This window comes from Xyrauchen texanus, chromosome 39 (assembly GCF_025860055.1).
Source record: "Xyrauchen texanus isolate HMW12.3.18 chromosome 39, RBS_HiC_50CHRs, whole genome shotgun sequence".
Taxonomy (NCBI): Eukaryota; Metazoa; Chordata; class Actinopteri; order Cypriniformes; family Catostomidae; genus Xyrauchen; species Xyrauchen texanus.
In genome coordinates, this window is record NC_068314.1 from 29,310,424 (window position 1) to 29,332,112 (window position 21,689).

At 39.5% G+C, this 21,689-nt stretch overlaps 1 protein-coding gene across 4 annotated transcripts in view; it reads right to left on the reverse strand.

Moving 5' to 3' along the window:
• Positions 1–21,689, reverse strand: part of LOC127632828 (plasma membrane calcium-transporting ATPase 3-like) — a 112,134-nt gene that overhangs the window by 69,747 nt on the left and 20,698 nt on the right. The gene's annotated exons all lie outside the window — the stretch shown is intronic.

Genomic DNA, 21,689 nt, shown 5'->3' on the forward strand with positions numbered 1-21,689 from the left:
TGCTGGGAAAACTTGTGGTTCTGAATGACGCATCGTGTTGAGAAAACACAGTGGGGTGGGGATAAATCAAACGTTACGAAACAGTGCAATCTCTTTCATGAATCTTTCACAAATGTTCACATTGCAGTTTTAAAAAGAACTAACAACTTCCTTGTGCACTCGAATATACAGATGCAGGATTTGCACATCTAATGGGAATCTCTATCTCAGACCCAGATTCTATCCATCACAGTCATACAATTAACCTCTGAGGAATCTGCAGTTTGGGAGCAAATTAAAGTGTTTATTGTTTTGCTACCAGTCTCCAAGCACAAAGAGGAGGATGGGAAGGGGAATCGAGAGAGAGAAAAAGCGGGAGCGAGGGTACTGGTGTGAGAATAAGCTGGTGGCAAAAAAATCCAGCCCATATCAAAGGGGCTTGTGTTAATGTGAGATAGGCGAGGTTCCAGATCCATCGTGTTTTCTTATGCACACCGAATACGAAAAATAGAGGTCACTCTTTGTTGTGTGCTTCCACTGAACCAAAAGATTACATTTTGGACTGGGAATCATCTATGATCACTAGAGAAAAGGAATCATCTCTATCACACATGTACAGTCAGTGTTAGTAGCCATGAAAGCCAACCACAGGGTGGTGGAAAGCCCTGAGGTGGACTTTAACCAAGATTGGATTACTGTCCACTCCTCTAATGTTTTAGCTTTAGTGTGGCTCAAGCTTCAGCCTCAGCCAGTGTACATTACATTGCATTGTCTCAGAGAGGAGAGATCGGGCCAGGGTTGTTTCATTCTGAGCAAAGTGACCTGATTCTTGAGTCATTCTTATTATTTAAACTACATGAATGGCAAAACTGCAGAGGTCAATGACTTTTCATCTCTCTTTAATTATATTGACCCTGCATAAAAGGGAATGATCTTATGGCAATTTTCCACTGCACGTTACGGTTCGACTCGACTATGCTCGCTTTCCTTTTCTGAGCTTGCTTTTCCACTGCAGTTTAGTACCGCCTCAACGTGGGTGGGATTATAGGCTGATCGCCATAGTTGCACCACCTCTACTGCCGTGACATCATCTTAAACGCGACACAAACAATACTGACCATAAACAATAACACGACCGCTAGCTGTTAGCTACTAGCTCATTGTGCTGCATAAAGCAGTTATTGCATGGTGATTTTACACAAAAGTAAGAGTTAAATTGGCCTTGTTGTTTTAGAAGAAAGCTTTCCAGTAGCTGGTCAACTAAATAAAGTGAAGCTTTCAAGCAGAATATAGATTTAACATAACAAAACATACCATCATCCATCGTGGACTCTAACTACGCCATGACTGAGTCAAGGGCACTCTCCCTCCCATTGCTCACTGGCCTATTGCCATAGACAGTGTCCATTTGGTCAAACCACTTTCTTCTGTTTGAACCACTCTGGCTGTTTTGGTCCTTGATGTTTCTGTAGTCACTTATAAGTTTTTCTTATTTTTCCCTACACTTTTGGCAGGTCTGGTGGTAGTTGTGTGCGGCCAACAGCCGAGACACGTCCTGAAAAACGTTTTCGTTTTGCTTAATTTCGTTCGTCGCTAATGAGAGGAATGTCTGCACTTCGTTTATTGACCACTGCGTGGTTTTGCGCACAGCCATTTCTTTTCACAATTCGAAAGCTGCGTGTACAAATGATATCGCTATTGCTGTTGCTAACTTTAAAACTAGTGGGTTGATGTCCTGTATCGCAAATCCAGTGACGCTGGTAGTGACGATTCTCTCTGACCAGTCAGTGATCTGCAGGGTTTTGATGTCACATTTAGTATCGGCTCAGCTCACTTGGAACCTCGACCGAAGTGGTCCTAAAAAAGTACCAGGTACTATCCACAGTGGAAAACCCTCAAAAAGTGAGCAGAGTCAAGCTCTACAGTGCAGTGGAAAAGCCTCATCAGTTTCAGGAGTATTAAGTGAGGCCTGACTTAAAAATATATATATTTTTATTGTTCTGTTGTATGCATGTGTGTGTGTGTGTGTGTGTGTGCATTTGAGTCTACCACATTAACCAGAGTACAGCTTATGGAGTTTAGTTCTAACATTAGTATTAATGTAACGGATGTCTGCAAATGATGAAATGTGTAAATGCCACAAGAACATGTTCTACAGTGTTTCTAAACAAATGTCATCCATTGCCCAAGGCATTCAGAGAGGCCATTATGAAGCCTTCAGATTAGAACAGCACAAAAATATTTGATCGCTAATGTGGAGGTAAAAAACAAATCTATTGTCGCATGCCATGTTTAAGAGAACCTGCCCAAATGGTGGAAGGGAACAAGATTTTGTGTCTACCCTTGGGAAAACTCACCACAACAATGCTAGGATGTAGTTGGTGGTTGCCAGGGCAGTCGCTAACTTATTCTGAGTGTTTGTTAGCATGTTGCTAAGCAGTTGCTAAGGTGTTTTGGGAGGTTGGTCAAAAGAGCCTTTCTGGATTAATGTGGGACCTTTTCACCCAATTCATCACCTGGCAAGCAAAAATCCTTGGAAGTCAGATAACTTAGAGAAGTAGCAGCACACCTGACCTCAACGAGCCATAAAAGTTTAGGTTTCAAATGTCATGTCCCTAGCACAAACAGTACAGGACGGTTTGTACACCAAAGTTTAATACTTGGGGTTAGGGGGTTGTACAAAACCCTAAGTATGTGCAATAGACACAGTGATGCTTGTCTTGGCAAACATCACTAATGAGGAAGACATTGGTAACACTGTGATTAACATATCAGCACTACAATTAGTTGCAACGCTGTTTGACCAAGGGTGAAAAATGCTGTTAAATGACACTTGTGTATTCAAGTAGGAACATAAGTTGGAACTATTGCTGCAACTAAAAATTATTTTGATAGTCGATTAATTTTCGATTAATTGATCAATCGGATAACAACATTTTATTTCCTGTATTTTCATAAAAAAAAATTTTTATATATATATATATATATATATATATATATATATATATATATATATATATATATATATATATATATATATATATAATTTTAATACAAAAAATTTAATAAACAGAAATGATAAAGGGCATAAGGATTTGTTTTTATTTACTGTACTGAATTCACAATTCTATACTCTTACAAAACTTTAAACAATGCCTGAATCATGAAAAGTTACATTTGAATTATTATTATCATCATCTTTACTTTCATGACATATGCAAAATAGTTCCTTTCTTTTACTTGTAAAACATAACAAGTACTGTTCATTAAAGAGTAAAATGATTCATTAGGGATGGAGTGGGACAAAAAAAAATCAACCCAGCAGAGGGCAATGGAGACACCAGAATAGAAATGCAGTATTAATAATTCTGCCAAGCTAAAATATACATAATTACATTAGATACATATGTTTTTACCATCACTGTTAACATAAAATGTAAGACTTTTTATGGTAATGTATGCTTATCCAGTAAAATTATGTTTGCCACAGTATATATTTACTGGTGAAATCATACATTACATTTGTCATTATCATGATGACTATTAAATATCAGGACCCTTAGCATTATTATACATCATATTCAGCATGAAATATAGTCCAATCATCTGTAAACACAGTGGAGATTCACTCTCACGATGAAAAGTCTGATCCCGGTCATTGTATAACATGTGCTTACATGATGAGAATACAATCTAAAACATTTAAAAAACTGGCACACTTTGACCTCCATGAAAGCTGCATGATTGATTAAATTGAAACTGAAATCGAGATATGTTGTTGCACTCTGCTCTCAAGATATCAGCATCGACACTTAAAAACCCAGTTGATCACTAGTACAGAACATAAATGGCATCTTAACACACGTTTGAGGAACACTCTTTCAGACAGAACAGCAACTATGGCAAACATCTGTAAGTTCACACTTAAGTATAACAAGACAAATAATAAAACCAGTTAATCAAGGACATTTCTGTCTTAGTCATACAAAAATATCATATTTTAAATCATGACCTGAATAATACTATTAACTCTTTCCCCGCCAGCGTTTTTAAAAAAAGTTGCCAGCCACCGCCAGGGTTTTTGACGATTTTCGCTAAATTTTATGGCCCGCAGAATATTTTCTTCCATGAATATATGAAGATGCTATATATCAAAATAAAGATCTGAGCCTCTGCTTTTAGGCAAAAAAAAACGATTTTATTTTATCTTCATTTGTTCTTTTTCATTGCCACTTGAACAGAGGTAGGTTTTGTCAAAAACAACATTTCGGACAAAAAGCTGAGAAAAAGGCATTTTTATCAAACAAGTGCTTTAGTATTAGTATGGTGTTCCACTTCTTCACGTTTGAAACGATCGCAGTCTGTTTCTTTGATCAAAGAGTTGCGTACTCTTTCAAAACATGCGCGCGGGTCTTCCTTACCGTATACCACCTAAAACACGGATACCTGGAAAATTCCGTGTTTGGCGGGGAAGCGTTTTTTCATAAAACCCGGAAAATTCTGTGTTTGGCGGGGAAAGAGTTAAGGGTGGAGTATACAGCAATCATACTTCTTTGAGTAGCTGTAATTTAAGCAATCAAGTGTAGCCTGGTAAAGCACTGCCAAAACCGCACTCTAATGCAAATCCTTCCACCCTTTATTTCTTCAGTGATGCTAGTGAGTTTCAAGAATCTCTTCGCATCTCGAAACAAACAAAATTAAAAGATTATTACCCTTTTGCCAAAGGCATACTTCCAAACCAATTTTAAAAAGAAGTACAGTCAAAAAAAGTTATTTGTGCATGGAACTACTTTCTTACGTGACAAATCAGAATCTGCCGTTGCTGGTTCAAAATAAATGATGCGTAAAAGCCTCCATTAGTAATTCAAAATTGACACTTCAAAAATAGGCTTGTGCTGTTTCTAACAAGTTATTGGATAAACAAGGATGGATGGGGTGTGTGTGTGTGTGTGTGTGTGTGTGTGTGTGTGTGTGTGTGTGAGAGAGAAAGATGGAGCATGTGCGATCACCTGTTGCCACTCCCAAGCAGGAAAAATAGCATCCAAGCGGGGGTATTTCTCCTTATTTCGCGGTAACCGGTGCACAAGAGTCGATCACTAAAGAAACTGCAATGTCCTCTGCCATTTTAAAAAACACCTATTGTGTAAATAATAGGTCTGTTGTGTCTCTAAGCTGTGATGAGCCGTAATGCTGTAGTTGTTCGTTTCAAGCCGTTTAAAGCTATTTCCTGATTTAGTAGTAGTAATACAAGCGATCAAGAAGAGCTGTTGTATGTAAACGGCTGACCCGGATTCACTTCACATCACCAAGCTGGCTCATATTAGACACAAAAATGATCTTTTGCCACCATCTGCTGGTTAACATATGTAATGTAAAAAAAAAAAAGTAACTTAACACATCTGCACTGCTCTTATACTTTAGTTTAGAACGGCACGAACACAAGCAGAGTGATACACACACAGTGAAGCATCAGATTGCTGATGGTGTCAAGACCATCAGTGCTCATGTAACATGCATACATACATACACTTGAAGTCAGAAGTTAACATACACTTAGGTTGAAGTCATTAAACAAATTTTTTAACCACTCCACAGATTTAGCAAATTACAGTTTGGCATGTCGTTTAGGATGAAATCTACTTTGTGCATGACACAAGTAAATGTTTCACTTTTAATTGACTATATCACAATTCCAGTGGATCAGAAGTATACATATGCAAAGTTAACTGTGCCTTTAAGCTGCTTGGAAAATTCCAGAAAATTATGTCAAGCCTTTAGACAAATAGCCTATTAGCTTCTCATAGGATGTTTACTGAATTGGAGGTGTACCAGTGTATGTATTATAAGGCCTACCTTCAATCTCAGTGCCTCTTTGCTTGACATCATGGCAAAATCAAAATAAATCAACCAAGACCTCAGAAAAGAAATTGTGGACATCCTCAAGTCTGGTTCATCCTTGGGAGCAATTTCCAAATGCCTGAAGGTACCATTTTCATCTGTACAAAAAACAGTATGCAAGTATAAACACCATGGGACCACGCAGCTATCATACCATTTAGGAAGGAGAAGCATTCTGTCTCCTAGAGATTAAAGTAGTTTGGGGCAAAAAGTGCAAATCAATCCCAGAACAACAGCAAAGGACCTTGTGAAGATGCTGGAGGAAACAGGTAGACAAAAGTATCTATATCCACAGTAAAACGAGTCCTATATGGACATAACCTGAAAGGCTGCTCAGCAAGGAAGAAGCCACTGCTCCAAAACTGACATAAATAAGCCAGACTACAGTTTGCGAATGTAAATGGGGACAAAAATCTGACTCTTTCGAGGAATCTTCATCTTGTCTATTGAAACTAACAAATTTTACTGTTTGGCCATAATGACCATCATTATGTTTGGAGGAAAAAGAGTGAGGCCTGCAAGCTGAAGAACACCATCCCAATCGTGAAGCATGGGGTGGCAGCATCATGTTGTGGGGGTGCTTTGCTGCAGGAGGGATATGAGGAAGGACAATTATGTAGACATACTGAAGCAACATCTCAAGACATCAGCCAGGAAGTTAAAGTTCGTCGCAAATGGGTCTTCCAAAATGGATAATGACCCCGTACCATACCTCCAAATTTGTGAGAAAATGACTTAAGGACAACAAGGTCAAGGTATTGGAGTAGCAACAAGCCCTGACCTCAATTCGATAGAAAATGTGTGGGCAGAACTAAAAAAAACATGTGCGAGCAATGAGACCTTCAAACCTGACTCAGTTACACCAGTTCTGTCTGGAGGAATGCGCCAAAATTCCAACAACTTAAATGAGAAGCTTGTGGAAGGTTACCCAAAAAAGTTTGACCCAAGTAAAACAATTTAAAGGCAATGCTACCAAATACTAACAAAGAGTGTGTAAACTTCTAACACACTGGGAATGTGATGAAAGTAATAAAAGCTGAAATAAATAATTCTCTCTACTATTATTTTGACATTTAAAATAAAGTAGTGATCCTCACTGACCTAAGACAGGACATTTTTATACACACACACACGTACACACACGCGCACACACAACTGGCCAAACGTTTTGAAATACTTGACAGAAATGTTTCTCATGATCTTAAAAATCTTTTGATCTGAGGCATATACTTAAATGTATGAAATTAGTTTTGAAGACAAAAATATAATTGTGCCACCATATTAATTTATTTAATTATAAAACTAACATTTTATTTAAAAAAAAAATACATTTTGAAATTGATGATTTGGACCAAATACTTTGTGACTACTTTGAAGATGCTAAAATATAACACAGATTTTTGTTTAGTCAACATAATTCCCATAATTCCATTTAATTTATTCCATAGTTTTGATTTCACTATTATTCTAAAAAGGTGAAAAGAAAATATAACAAAGAATGAGTATGTTTGACCAGTAGTGTATATATAAATTCAGCAAAAAAAGAAATGTCCTCTCACTTTCAACTGCTTTTATTTTCAACAAACTTAACATGTGTAAACAACTGTGTGAACATAAAAAGATTAAAAAAACTAAGACATAGACTGAACAAGTTTCACAGACATGTCACAAACAGAAATGGAAAAAAGTGTCCCTGAACGGGGGGGCATCAGCTGCATTAAGTATTGCAGTGCATCTCCTCCTCATGGACTGCACCAGATATGCCAGTTCCTGCTGTGACATGTTACCCCACTCTTCCACCAAGGCACTTGCAAGTTCCCGGATATTTCTGGGGGGAATGGCCCTAGCCATCACCTTCCAATCCAACAGGTCCCAGACATATTCAATGGGATTGAGATCCGGCTCTTAACTGGCCATGGCAGAACACTGCAGGAAAAACATATGTATCTAAAGATAGTCTTGCAGGAAATCATGCACAGAACGAGCTGTATGGCTGGTGGCATTGGCATGCTGGAGGGTCATGTTAGGATGAGCCTGCAGGAGGAGGATGTCTACGATTGCCATTAATGACAACAAACTCAGTCCAAAGATGCAGTGAAAGACCATGACCATGACCCAGACCATGACGGACCCTCCATCTCCAAATCGATCTCGCTCCAGAGTACAGGTCTCGGTGTAATGCTCATTCCTTCGAGGATAAATACAAGTCCGACCATCACCCCTGGTGAGACAAAACCATGTCTCGTCATTGAAGAGCACTTTTTACCAGTCCTGTCTGGTCCAGTGAAGGTGGGTCTGTAGCACATAGGCAACGTTGTTGCCGGTGATGTCTGGTAAGGACCTACCTTACAGTAGGCCAACAAGCCCTCAGTCCAGCCTCTTTCAGCCTATTGCAGACAGTCTGAGCACTGATGGAGGGATTGTGCGTTCTTGGTGTAACTCGGGCAGTTGTTGTTGCTATCCTGTACCTGTCCCGCAGGTGTGATATTTGGATGTACCGATCCTGTGCAGGTGTTGTTAAACGTGGTCTGCCACTGCGAGGATGATCAGCTGTCCTTCCTGTCTCCCTGTAGCACCGTCTTAGCCGTCTCGCAGTAAGGACATTGCAATTTATTGCCCTGGCCACATCTGCAGTCCTCATGCCTCCATGGTGCATGCCTCCGGCATGTTCACACAGATGAGCAGGGACCCTGGGCATCTTTCTTTTGGTGTTCTTCAGAGTCAGTAGAAAGGTCTCTTTAGTGTCCTAAGTTTTTATAACTGTGATTGCCTACCGTCTGTAAGCTGTTAGTCTTAATGACCGTTTCACAGGTGCATGTTCATTAATTGTTTATGGTTTATTGAACAAGCATGGAAAACATTGGTTAAACTCTTTACAATAAAGATCTGTAAAGTTATTTGGATTTTTACAAAATTATCTTTAAAATACAATGTCCTGAAAAAGTTTTTTAACTAAAAAACTTTGACACAGTCAAGGTTCCACAGCTCAGGCTGAATCACTATGGATTAAAATGGACTGAGCTCAAGAGAATGGATGGAGGGAGGGAGGGAAGCAGTGGTGGTGACTGGGGGCGACACACCAGGGGAGAGCAAAAGTGGGTGGGAACATCTGGGTAAAGAAAGGGAGAAAATAAGAGAGTGGCATTGCTCTGAGATTGAAGCGTAGTATGTTATTATGCATCTAAAAGGGGTAAATATCTCAATTCCCCCAGATAAGGCACTTTCATGCTGCCAATGTCTACAAATTACAAAACTGCCTTTATGTATCCTTCCTGTGTTGAAATGTCTGCCGAATAAGTTAGTGGCTGTCTGTCAGCCATTTCCAAAAACCCAATAATGCTTGCTTTATCATTTTAGGCAGAGTGACAAAAGTTTTTCTGCCTTTTACCAGGAAGCGGATAAAATTTATAAGCTATGTAATATACTTATCAAAGAGTGTGGCAAAGAGTTCTTTTAGTGGAAGTTTTTTTTTTCCTTCTTTTTTTATACCAAATATGACTTTCCCCTCTGCAGGTAGATGCAACGAACCAAAGTAGGCCAGTTTAACCCACCAAAGCCAGTGGGGGAGAATCAAACAGTCTGATGCACTCCCAATAATTAAAGGCAGAGCACCGGATGGAGGCAGCTATTAAATTACACCTGAAAGGTCTTTGTCCAATGAAGTTCAATTCAGGTGAGGCTGAGATGAACACATGGGGACAGAAGCAGTTTACAGGAAGTATGTTAAAGGAGAATTGTTTATTTTAGAGCATCAGCTTTATTTGTAATATACAAAACATCCATTCCAAGCAAAAGGCTTGAAGGGCTCACAGAAACAAACCAGTTCCCTGGGGAGAGTGAGATAAATGGTGTGCAAACAAACAAAGCATACGGCAGCAACAGGAACTTATGAACTCTCATTTTTAAAGGGATAGTTCAACCAAAAATGAAAATTCTGTAATTTACTCAACCTCATGTTGTTCCAAATCTGATAGCAGCAATCACTATTAACATTCATAAAAAAAATTTCCCATATGATGAAAGTGAATCGTGGCTGACACATTCTGCCTTGTGATCACATGAAAGAAAGAAAGTCATAAAGGTTTGGAAAATAAGGGCATGCATTTATTGATAGAATTTTCATTTGTGGGTGAACTATTCCTTTAATGTGAGGAAAGCAACAGAAGGCTAGAAAGAGTATGCAGTTAGTGATTTTGAAATCCCTTAAGTTACCCATATGGAGAGCTGACCAGTTAATAACACTTAAATGGTTGCCATCTCCCCCTTCCCCTGACCCCAGGTATGGCCACAGACTGTTGGACAGACAGTCATTCATCTTTTCTGTTCCTCCATTCCCAAGCCCCTACATTTCAGCTTTTCATTCATCAACTGCCCTGGGTCCCTGACAGGGAGAACAAGAAGCAAATATGCTGTGGCTGAAACGGATGACAAGCCAGCACAGAAAACAAAGGGTGATTGGAAACAGGCAGATAGTGGATGTATATCAAAGTTGACAAGGATTGTCTTTTTTGGAGGGGATGGCTGGGGAGATGAACAAAGTGATTGTAAGAGAGGAAAGCTGATACAGAGAAGGGTGGATTTGGTGAGACATTTTGACTGAAATGATAGAGGGGGGATGAGCAAGATGGAAAGATAGACATAACGAGACTGAGTGGAAATAAATGAAAGAGACAGATGCAGAGGATTAAGAAGAAAAAAGCAAACAACAGAGTGTTGGGATAGAGAGGGGACGGACACAGTATGATTACAGATGGCCATGTGTATGTGTGTTTGTGTAACAGGGGGCATGTAATTGGATGAGGCCAAAAGCAGAACACACTGTCTGTGTGTATAGAGGTGGCAGCCTGTGCCCACCCTTCCTCTGACTGCAGCCACACCTGCCTTGCATACTAAAGCGGCAGAATGCGGAAAATGGACCCAGCTGCTCTTGCTCTGCACCAATCCAGTCCACTCGCACTCATATGCTCACACACTTGCTGCACACAGACATCCTTCAGCCCAAAACACCCCCCAAATCCTAGTTGTGCTATACCATATACTCATAGTGGGGCATTGTACTCCATTTAATGTGTTAGGAATCCCAAAATGCAAGTGGGTAGTACAACAAACAAACCTTCCTATACCACAACTATGCAGTGTGCCAAGGCACAAGAGTGTACTATGCAGGTGTAACAGGGTTAAAATGTGAAAAGAGGTGGCAGGAACCAGACGAACCATCAAAGTAATATTTAATGAAAACTTAAACAAAAAGACACAAACATAATAACACACGGCAGCTGCGTGTGGCTCTCTCTCTCCCGAACTGCCGCATCTGGCTCATCTTTATCCATCTCCTCGGCTGATTAGCCTGATTGTGAGTGCACTCACGGCCTGGCCCCACCCTCCTCCTCATCACACTCCTCCCTCCTTTGCCTCAGGCCGAGGAAGCCCTGGTATGAAGTACAACCCCTGCAGTCTGGCTTTCCCTCCTTCTTCGAGACCTGGGAGTGAGACAAGGGAAGGGAAAAGGGGAGAGGGAAAGAGCGAGCCCAAGCGACAGTGAGAGAGAAAAAAATATTGCTTGCAGGTTCCCAGACACGCCATCGCCTGGTCCTCGTCCAATCCTCCACCCTCTGGCAAGTGACAGCCACTCCTCCCCAGGTGGACAGCAACAAGTCCTCCGACCCCTGGCTGATGAAACGCCCCTTAGTGTTATGGCAGCCGGTAGCGAGCACCTCCACCCCTCGTGGACGGCGGCCTTTCCTCTGACCCCTCCGCTTTCTGGTGGCCGGTAGCGAGCCCCTCCTCCCATCACGGATGATGGCCGTTCCTCCGTCCAGGCAGTCCAGGCAACCCCTGTGGATGGCCACGGCTGCTCCTTTAAGCTGACGGCAGTGGCGAGGACTCCATAACAGCATATCCGTCCTCCTTCCTGGATTTTGGCACCAGTGTAACGGGGGTTAAAATAGGAAAGGTGGAGGCAGGAACCAGATGAACCATCAAAGTAATATTTAACGAAAACTTAAATAAAAAGACACAAAAATAAACACACACAATGCAGCAGCATGTGATTCTCTCTCTCCTGAACTGCCACATCCGGCTCATCTTTATCCCTCTCCTCAACCCTTAACACTTACTAAGTTTAATAATTTTAAAGCATGACCACTATACATAAGTAATATTGGCATTATATTCATGATGGTAGCCAGAGGGGAACTGGCCCCCACAGTGGTTTTTCCAAAGGCTATGTCTCTCCATTAACCAACATCTTATGGAATTTTGTGTTCCTTGCCACAGTCGCCTTCGGCTTGCTCACTGGGTTTCTAAATACAATTATTTTTAATTACTTATTTTTAAACACAATTCACAATCGTATTTTAATCAAACTACACAACGATGACTAAGACATTATAGGTATTACAGTTTCATTTTCCGTTAATGCATGATTAGAAATGATAAGAAATGTGTTTTGGACGCTATACTGTAAAGGGGTTAAAGGAAAAGGAGGAGGCGAGAACCGGCTTGAGAATATAAATAATATTTTAATTAGAAACAAACCCACAAAAGGTGTCTGACAGCTGCCTGCAAATCTATTATCTGAATTTTAATGGAGGAGTGATGTAATCTGTCATGCTCAAGTTATGCCAATAGTATTAACACCAGCATTTATATCATAATACATATTATTTTTTGTAATAAATCTCATGCACTGTAGCTTCCAGTCTGCCTTTTACCCTCTCTGAGGCTTGATTAGCCTGATTAGGGACCGGGTGAATTACAACCCAGCCCCGCCCTCTGCCCGGTCACATATTTGTCACATATAAATTGCTGAAAAATACGTCACATGGGCTAAATATTCATATAGGAAACATACAATAAAATGGGTGAAAACAAAGCCATTGATTTACCTGATTCTAGGGACCAGAATATTACACACTGTGCTTCCTTCCAACTATATTTAAGCAAATTTTGATATGCACAAACTCCCAAAATTTGCTTTAAAGTTTATGTGATAGGAAAGATACATTTTCTAGAGTTTTGCATTAGTCAAAATGCGCATTAAGGCAATGGAAACAGTTAATTCGCAAAACAATGATGTGCTTTTAACCATCTGTGCATGTGCAATTTGTGTCTGATAGCATGTTGTGACATGGCCCAATGAAAGGTCCGACCTTGGCAAACAAATCTTTAACATAGACTTTGACATTCAGAAGTGTTTAACCCAATCATTAAAGTGTGTCTTGCTCCCATGTATGCAGAGTTTTGCAGCATATGGGAATAGCAGCCATTTTAGCCCTCATTATATGCAATATTACACTCAGTCTGCTGCATCTCCTGGAGTAGCAGTTTTAAATAAGACATTGTGCAATTCCTCCGATATACAATTGCTCTCAGGGAGAGTTGCAGCAAGCACAACTCTCTCCGTCATTCAACTGCTCCATCATGACAAAGCGTGCTCCCTTAATATAATTGTTATGATTTAATGGATAGAAAAACGTAATGATTTGCATCATCTTTAGTTGAATTTTTATAAATGTGTTGAAATAATGCTAAACATTTGGATAAAAAAACCCAGCTATAGACACATTTGATTTGGGCCGTTAAGCAACCACCCAACAATGACCCAGAGCACCCTAGCAACAATCTACAAAACCATAGCATTGCGGCTACGTGATTTGCATGGACAAGTATCACTCACGTTTCCTGCAGAAAATTGAAGAATATATATTTCCCTTACTAGAAATGTACAACCTGCTGTTTATGTGCATTAGAACAGATGGAAGGAACTGTCACACCCATGTCTCACCCATGTGTGCATACTGTGTGTGTTTGTGTCATTGTGCAGTTGGATGAGGGGGTTGGCATGAACACTGACTCATTCACTGGCAGGCTCATTCCTTTGACACAAGAACATTGAGGCACACAGCCTGGCTGCCTGGAGAAGGCCACACCCTGTCTGTAGTTATGTGACCAAAGGAAGTAGGAAATCCCGAACACAATCTCAAAAACTCTTAAAGTCTGTCAAAAAAAGGAGGCAGTGGATAGGAGAAGGAAAAGCAAGTGCAACTGCATTATTAAAATATTCCGAATGCAGAAAGAGTACGCCATTATTTTTTTGCTCTTTTCATATCATGAGCAACATGCTGAACTCATTCAGCTGCCAAACACTGTGCGCTCACACAGATAGCAAGCGATGTACCAAATCTATGTCTAAACAACGAGGTTGGTAAAATGCAATTAAACCCACCATTAGCAGAGCGTGGGTAGCAAGAGTTATCACGCCACAGGAGCAAAAGAAAAGAATGAAGACACAAATCAAACATTGAAGAGAAAAGAAAAATAAAACTAGCCAAAAGCCCTGGGGGTGGAGGGTGAGACAGATTGCATACAGGTGCAAATAAGTGAAATGAGCCAACTGTTTCTCCAACGTGAAACTCTGCTCTGCCCGCATCACTTAGGAGAGAATCGTCGCACCAAACAACTTTGCTGGTTTCACAGTATATCATTCATGTTGTGTAAATGTTTAACCCACACACACCAGTGATGGAACTTCCTAATGATGGGTTATGCTCTTATTAAAGGGAGAACAGAGGCAACCGCAGTGAAAAGAGAAACAAAATCATGCAAAATTATTATAAGCATTAGCGGTAATGAACCCTATTACAATTTTCATTAGAGTCTGAAATATGTTGGTCTTTTCCTGGAGCTGTAAAGTCCCTTTGCCAGCCCTTGAGGAGAAATCTACACCGAATAATGAAGCAAATTAATTAAATTTCACTGAAATACAACAACTGCACAAGCGCTAGTTTAAGAGGCTTTCAGAAGATGGCAAACACAATGGTCTTGTTTTTCTCCCAGACGTGCAGACGTCACAGAACCTGAGCCACAGGTCCCTCTGGATTCCCCATCTGGTGGTAGAACAAACAAGTCTGAAATGGCAGAAAACAGGCCTCCATTCTGCAAAGTGAAGCAGAATTTATAAAGTTTGTGAGCACCCATGTTTTGGTCACCACTGTGGTGGATCTGTAAGTGACATACTCTTTTGTGCATACACCACACAAGTGGTAGAAGAAAAGGAGTTGTGCTTTATAGACTTATATCTCTGCAGAACAAAAATGGGCTTTTCCCAATCAGTGGGAGTTTTCAAACCATTGAGATTCCCTACTTTCATTGGTTCATTTAGAAACGCCCATCCTTGTTTGGAAACGCCCACTGATTTCTACACTGAAATTCCCTACTTTCATTGGATAGCTTAGAAACGCTTATCCTGGTTTGAATACAACTACATATTTGAAAACACCCTTTACTGTTCTGCAGAGACCTTTACTTGGTACTTTGGGGAGGAGGAGGAGATCAGGAGTGTTGATCAACTCCTCCTGGAATCCAGTGGTGCCGCATCCTGCCAAATTCATGAGGCTTGAGACCTGCATCAGGTTTGGAGTGTGGTTTGCTTCAGAAGACAGGATGGGATACTCCTCAGGGCAAGTATGCTCTGGAGCTGAGCGTCAGCATCTGACTATAATCCTATTCTCTGAAATTAAATCTGTGCTCACTTGAGTTTTCCACTCTGCTGCCAAGGGAAGTTTTAATGGTAAGAAATACTAAATCTTTACAGACAGTAGTTGCTTACAGACGGTTGCTTCCCCCACAGCGTTGTGAACGCTGTGGGGGAAGGATCAGGCAGCCATCCCAAATCGTTGCATCTGCCTCTGGTGAAGTGCCTATTTGTTCAATACTTCAGTCACCAAAGCAGAGAAAACCAAATGAGCAAAGAGAGAATGTGTAAAAATTAGGGCTGTTATCGAGTTCGATACATTTTAGGCACTGACCGATTTGCCTCTAAACAATCGAGTATCAAAAAATGTCTTGTTGTTCGGTACCAAATTTCGATACCTAAGGGGTTAATCTCATCAACGTCAGTGACGTCAGCATGTAGCATGCTAGAAGTGCCCAAATCTATGTGTCAGTGATTGGCTGTGTTTAGGCATCAAGGAAAAACACTAGTTTATGCCGGTTACGCCCAGAAACGTGGCTCACACGTGAGGCTGTAGTGTGTATGTGTCCCAGTCCCCATAGATGTAAAAGATGTGGAAAAGATCAAAAGTGTGGCCACATTTCACCAGGCTCGATGCCAACAGCACACGATGCAATATTTGCGACAAGATAATTGCTGCCAAGACCGGCAACATGACAAATCCGACAGGTAAGGTCACTGTTTAACAAACAAACCAACAAACAAAATCAGCTAACTTGTAGTGGTACACGCTTGTGTACTTGTTACATTTCTGTGCACGGTGACAGTCCTATAAACTGGGACCTACGTAACGTTAGATATTGTTTGGATGTATGGCTATAGATAGCTAGCTAAATCGATGCTAAAAATGCTTTAAGGTTGACAGAAACTGAACAAGTTTAACTCACATTAAACAAGTTATCTTGTTAAACCGTACTAATCCTTAGGGTTGGCTGAATTAACAGTTTAGCTTTCTTGGTTTTTTTTTCCCCTCTTCACATTAATGTTATAGCCTCTGCCCCTGCCGACCCTGGCATGAGGAGACCAAAAGGCTCAGGAGATGATTCTTTGAGTCTTAAAAAAAGTCAACAAATTGAAAAAATAAATACAAAGTATTTTTAGGTAATGTTTGTAATCTTGTTAAAACGGATTTCATAAATGGTATCGAAAACGGTATAGTTCAGAAACCGGTATCGAAGTCAAGATATCGGTATCGATATCAAAATTTTTTGAACGATACCCAGCCCTAGTAAGAAAACAAAGCTATTTCTGCAGAGAGAATAGAGGACAGTTTCTAACACCTCATGATTCTTTAACAAGTCATTGTGAAACATATAAACAACAGTGCTGTTGCTCCACAGTCGATCATGCAAATTGTTTATTAGAAATGTAAATTCTGGTAAAGCTTACCCAGAGCACAGACTGTTAGTAACACTAAGCTTTCATTTTATTAAACCTGGACTTACCAAAGCATATGAAAATCAAAACACAAACACGGGACACTCCACCATGCCAACAAACAACCAGTCCATATAAAGCAAGCATTGCCTCTGGTCTAAGCAAGGGCCTAGAAAGAAAGTCAAAGGCAGGCTTATCACCTGTACTTGAGTCAGGGAAATTAGGGTATATCCAGGGGCTGGAACTGAGCTATTAATAAAAAGGAAGATGGTGTACAGGGAGGGGTATCCCTGAATTACTGACTGTGCGCTGGGTTAATTATAGTATGACTCATGGCACTGCTTGTGTCCCCTCAGCCTCTAAAAGACAAACTCTGAATGAGCGGGCCAACATTTCTGTTTGATCAACATGCGAATGCATATGACTCAGAAAATATGTGGGATTAAATCGGTTGTGTGTGCATGCGTTTCTATGTGGAAACATGCAGTTGTATTTGGTCCTCTAGATGCATTTGTGCTACTCAAACATAAACATGGCTTTGTGGTCTTTTGCATATTTTTAATAGTGATAGACCAATGTATGTCTTCAGGCTGATTAATCAGTCTGTATTTGCCTATTATGAGATAATCAACATCGACCCATATCTGTCCACAAGGCCGATTTTCACAAGTGTTTTTTTGCATGTGTGGGAGTTCCAAAATCTACTAAGAGCATTGTCAATGGGTAATGGACAAACATTTTCATGATTTAGTGAATTTTGAGTCAGTGTCATTATAATAAGTTTTTACATGCACACCAGTATGGTGATAACTATAAAAATCAGATTATTAAAAAAAAAAAAAAAAAACAGACAATGCAAGAAAACCGTTGTAGCAGGGCGGAGGGCGGGCTCGGTCGTGATTCTACACACCCGGTCCCTTATCAGGCTAATCAAGCCTCCGAGAGGGATAAAGGTCGACTGCGGAGGATTGTGCGGGAGAGAGAGATAGTTTACGGACATGTCCGTCATTTGTGTGTTTGTGTCAGTTTAAGTTTTATATTAAAAATATTATTTATATTGACAAGCCGGTTCTCGCCGCCTCCTTTCCATTGAACATGTTACAACCGTGTTTACATGAGACCTGAAATCATGGGGCCACTTTCTGCTTTTGACGTCAAAATATAAACACACATTTTACACACATTGGTAAAGAAGAACGTTCACTGTAAAAAATTAAATTGGGGGTTAAGTCACAGATAACATGAAATGTGAATTACTTTGCATCTACATACTTTATTGGCACTGTTAGTTAATTGTTGTGTAGTGATGTTAAGAGATCATCTTTTAACTTTATGAGGTTTGTTGATTGCCACCTTTACTGAGGATTGTGTGTTATGGGTATGGGTAGGTCTATTGTGTGTCTACAGTATGTCAAACAATTCTACGTACTGTCTTGCCTTTTCAGAGGCAAAGATTGTGCTTAACTTAATGTTAAAGTCATTTAAGACCATTCATGAGATTGAAATGGTCACACAATTTAAGTTCTCGTATTACGAATTGATAGCTGAATAGCTGAATAAGAAATTAGTAGTTCTCTCAACAAGAAATTTTGCATCTAGTGAACAAATTCTAAATGACTAAACAAGCAATGGTACGGAGGAAAGTTATTAAGACCTGTGATTAAGAAAACTATCGTGCTGCACTCATTTTTTAAACTTGACTCAACAATTCCTTTTTTACTGTGTGGTGGTTCTTTTAATCACTATGGCTGTCGAGTACTGCACTCTAACAAACTGGTAGCCAGTAAGGATGCTGCAGTATATAGAAAAGAGTAGAGAAGTCCTGGGGTCCGATTCCATGCTCATGTACTGGTACTCGTAAAAATGGTCAGATACCAAAAACCGATACCATCTGACATACGAATGTCATTAGGTAAACATTCAACCCACAAATTAAAACCATGTTATGTTCTAGTGAGATATTTTAACTGCAAAAGCTGTGATTTAATGAGATAAATTTATAGTTTGCATGTAATTCAAATGTGAGCGCTTGTGAATGTGTGAAGACAGTGTTGTGCTAACGCCAGCAGCTCATACCTTTAGAGCTCCTCCAAAGTTCATACAGGGATAACACCATCATGAGCGTTGTGCGCTCTGTTTGAGGCCAATGACAATACACAGATTGCAAATTCAAATTGTAGTGCAAGGTACATACAGAGCAAATACTTATTTAATTAAACAGCAGCCTTTTGCGGTTTAATAATCAGTTTGAGTCATTTAGCAACCGGCTTTTCCAGAGTGGGGAACTGCAAACATAACGTCAGTGTTCCTTGGTCAAACAACAGTGAAACACTTCAAAATAAAAGCTCTGTCAAAATAAAATCTACAATTATAAGAAAAAAGTATGACAGAAATATATCACTACTCTAAAGTTATCTAATATTCACTGTACTACTACTACTACTACTACTACTAATAATAATAATAAATCAGTAGTAATTGTATAATACTTAACCAGATCTAACATCTGTGATGCTCTGTTTTGCATCACTTTGTTTTTACAAAATATAACTCCAATGTTATAGTTTGGATTGTGCTGTGAGGTTCTGTATATAAGCACTTAATTTGATAAAAAAAATACTACAATATTGTGTTGAAAATTAATTGTTACCAATATTTTAATTTGATTCAAGTTGTAATTAATTTATTTATTTAAACACCATTTTGATGATAACATTGAAATAAACTCATAAGGATTATAGAAAAAAAACAAAAACAGGTATAGGATTTGTATCGGCAAGTACCAAAAATGAAGTATCGGTACTGGTACTCGTTCTAAAAAAAATTGTATCAGGACATCCCTAGTAAAGAGGATTAGTACATGGTACAAATATAGCACATTCCTCAATATCTGAAAAGTTCCCAACTTGGGTCACAGCAGATGTTACAACTGAAATAATACAGTTGCGACTGCACTGACTTAAGTGTGTGTGTGTGTGTGTGTGTGTGTGTATGTTTTTGTGATTTACGAGGACAATTTTGTAAGTTACAAATTAGTAATTACAAGGGTATTATGCTATAAATGTGATTTATGAGGACATTTCTAGTGTCCCCATAATTCAAATCGCTTAAAAATCATACTAAACAATGTTTTATTGAAAATGTAAAAATGCAGAATGTTTTCTGTGAGGGTTAGGTTTAGGGGTTGTGTTAGGTTTAGAGGATAGAATCTATAGTTTGTACAGTATAAAAGTCATTATGTCTACGGAAAGTCCTCATAATGATAGGTTGACCAACATGAGTGTGTGTGTGTGTGTGTGTGTGTGTGTGTGTGTGTGTGTGTGTGTGTTTGTTTTTGTTGTCCTAAGAGTTAAGCTCTGCAGACCCAAAAAAATTGCTCTAATTCCTTGCATTCCAATCCTGTCTTGCAGACCAGACTCCAGCTAAATGCAAAGACAAGCAGAAACGTGCCAAACTATTCATCAAAAATCAACAGCCTGAGTCACAAAGCACATTCCATTGGTTTCATTGTGACAGTGATTCTCTTCCTCTTGTGTTTCAGGTCCCTTTTCCACCATCTCTCTCTCTCTCACTCCCCCCCTCCCCCCCTTGTTTTGAACTGTTCCGAGAGATATGACTGTTAGTCATTCTGAGCCACTCCAAAAAAACTGTGTGTGTAGTGGGGTTCCACAGCCATATTTGTCAACCATATTCATTTCATGACATGCTCCACGAGTTTAACTGAGTCCGAGGCCCAGCATTAGGAAGAAAAGGGTAGCTGTTCAAATAGGTCCTGGATGCTCTTATTGAATTAAAATAGTGTCTCTTGTGACCTTTTCCTGAAAATTGCCAGGTAAACTTATTGAAATTCAGATTAATTAAACAAAAACAATCAACACACATGCTGACATTCACATTGTACAAGGCCTGAGAGGCATTCAAGCTTTAAAATAAAATGCTACAACAAAGGTTGCATAACCTCCACCACCACTCCACTTTTAAACAACCACACACAAGCAACAACACTCAGCAAGAAAGAACAGATAAAAAGCATCTACCCCATTGTTTAACAAATGATACAATGGGAATTGAAACTATCTGTTGTGCATAGTGAAACCATCAGCAGCTAAAAGATCTCAAACACAAGCTGAAAGTTTCAATTTTTGTGCATTACTGCATTTGAGGAAGTATTCATATCCAGAACATATTCCAAGTTAAAGAGCCAATCTCATCTAAACTACTGGGTAATAGCGTGTACTGACATATGTGAGCTGACTAACACATTTTGCCAAGAATGATAACCAACATGACCCACTTTGCTGTTTGGCACAGTAACGGGGTAAGGTAAAGTAAAAAGTACTAACGAACATATGGCAAATTCCACCTGCAGATTACAGCACACTGATTCACGCAAAAATTAAACTCTGCGGTTGGAATACTGAGAATACAAACATAACCTTGTCAAACAAAACTTTTTAAAAGTTGTGACGTTTATTTAAAGATTAAAGGGGCGTTTACGCGGACCGATTAAATTGCTAAATGTTGCCAAGTCGATATACTGCTGGTTGAATAGGGATGTCAAAATGATTAATCTATTGCTTGTAATTTGTTACTTTTTACTTATATTATTACTGGCTATTTACTTGTCATAAAAATGTACTTAAGAACTTAGAAATAAGACTAAGAAATTTGTTATTTTAGAGTTAGCCGTGTTATCAATTGATACTGAGAATTGTGAAATTTCTCTGGTATTGGTACAGATTACTGATATTTGGATATGGTAACAATGCTAGTTTGTTGCTTTTTTCACTCCTACTCAACTGCTGTTTCCAACTTTATCATGAATTGGATCACTTGAGCTCCAATGTCTGCATTGGTAGTAGACACCGTGTAGATGATAAAAGTTGAACTCTGCACAACTTTATCACATCGCCAATGGTCT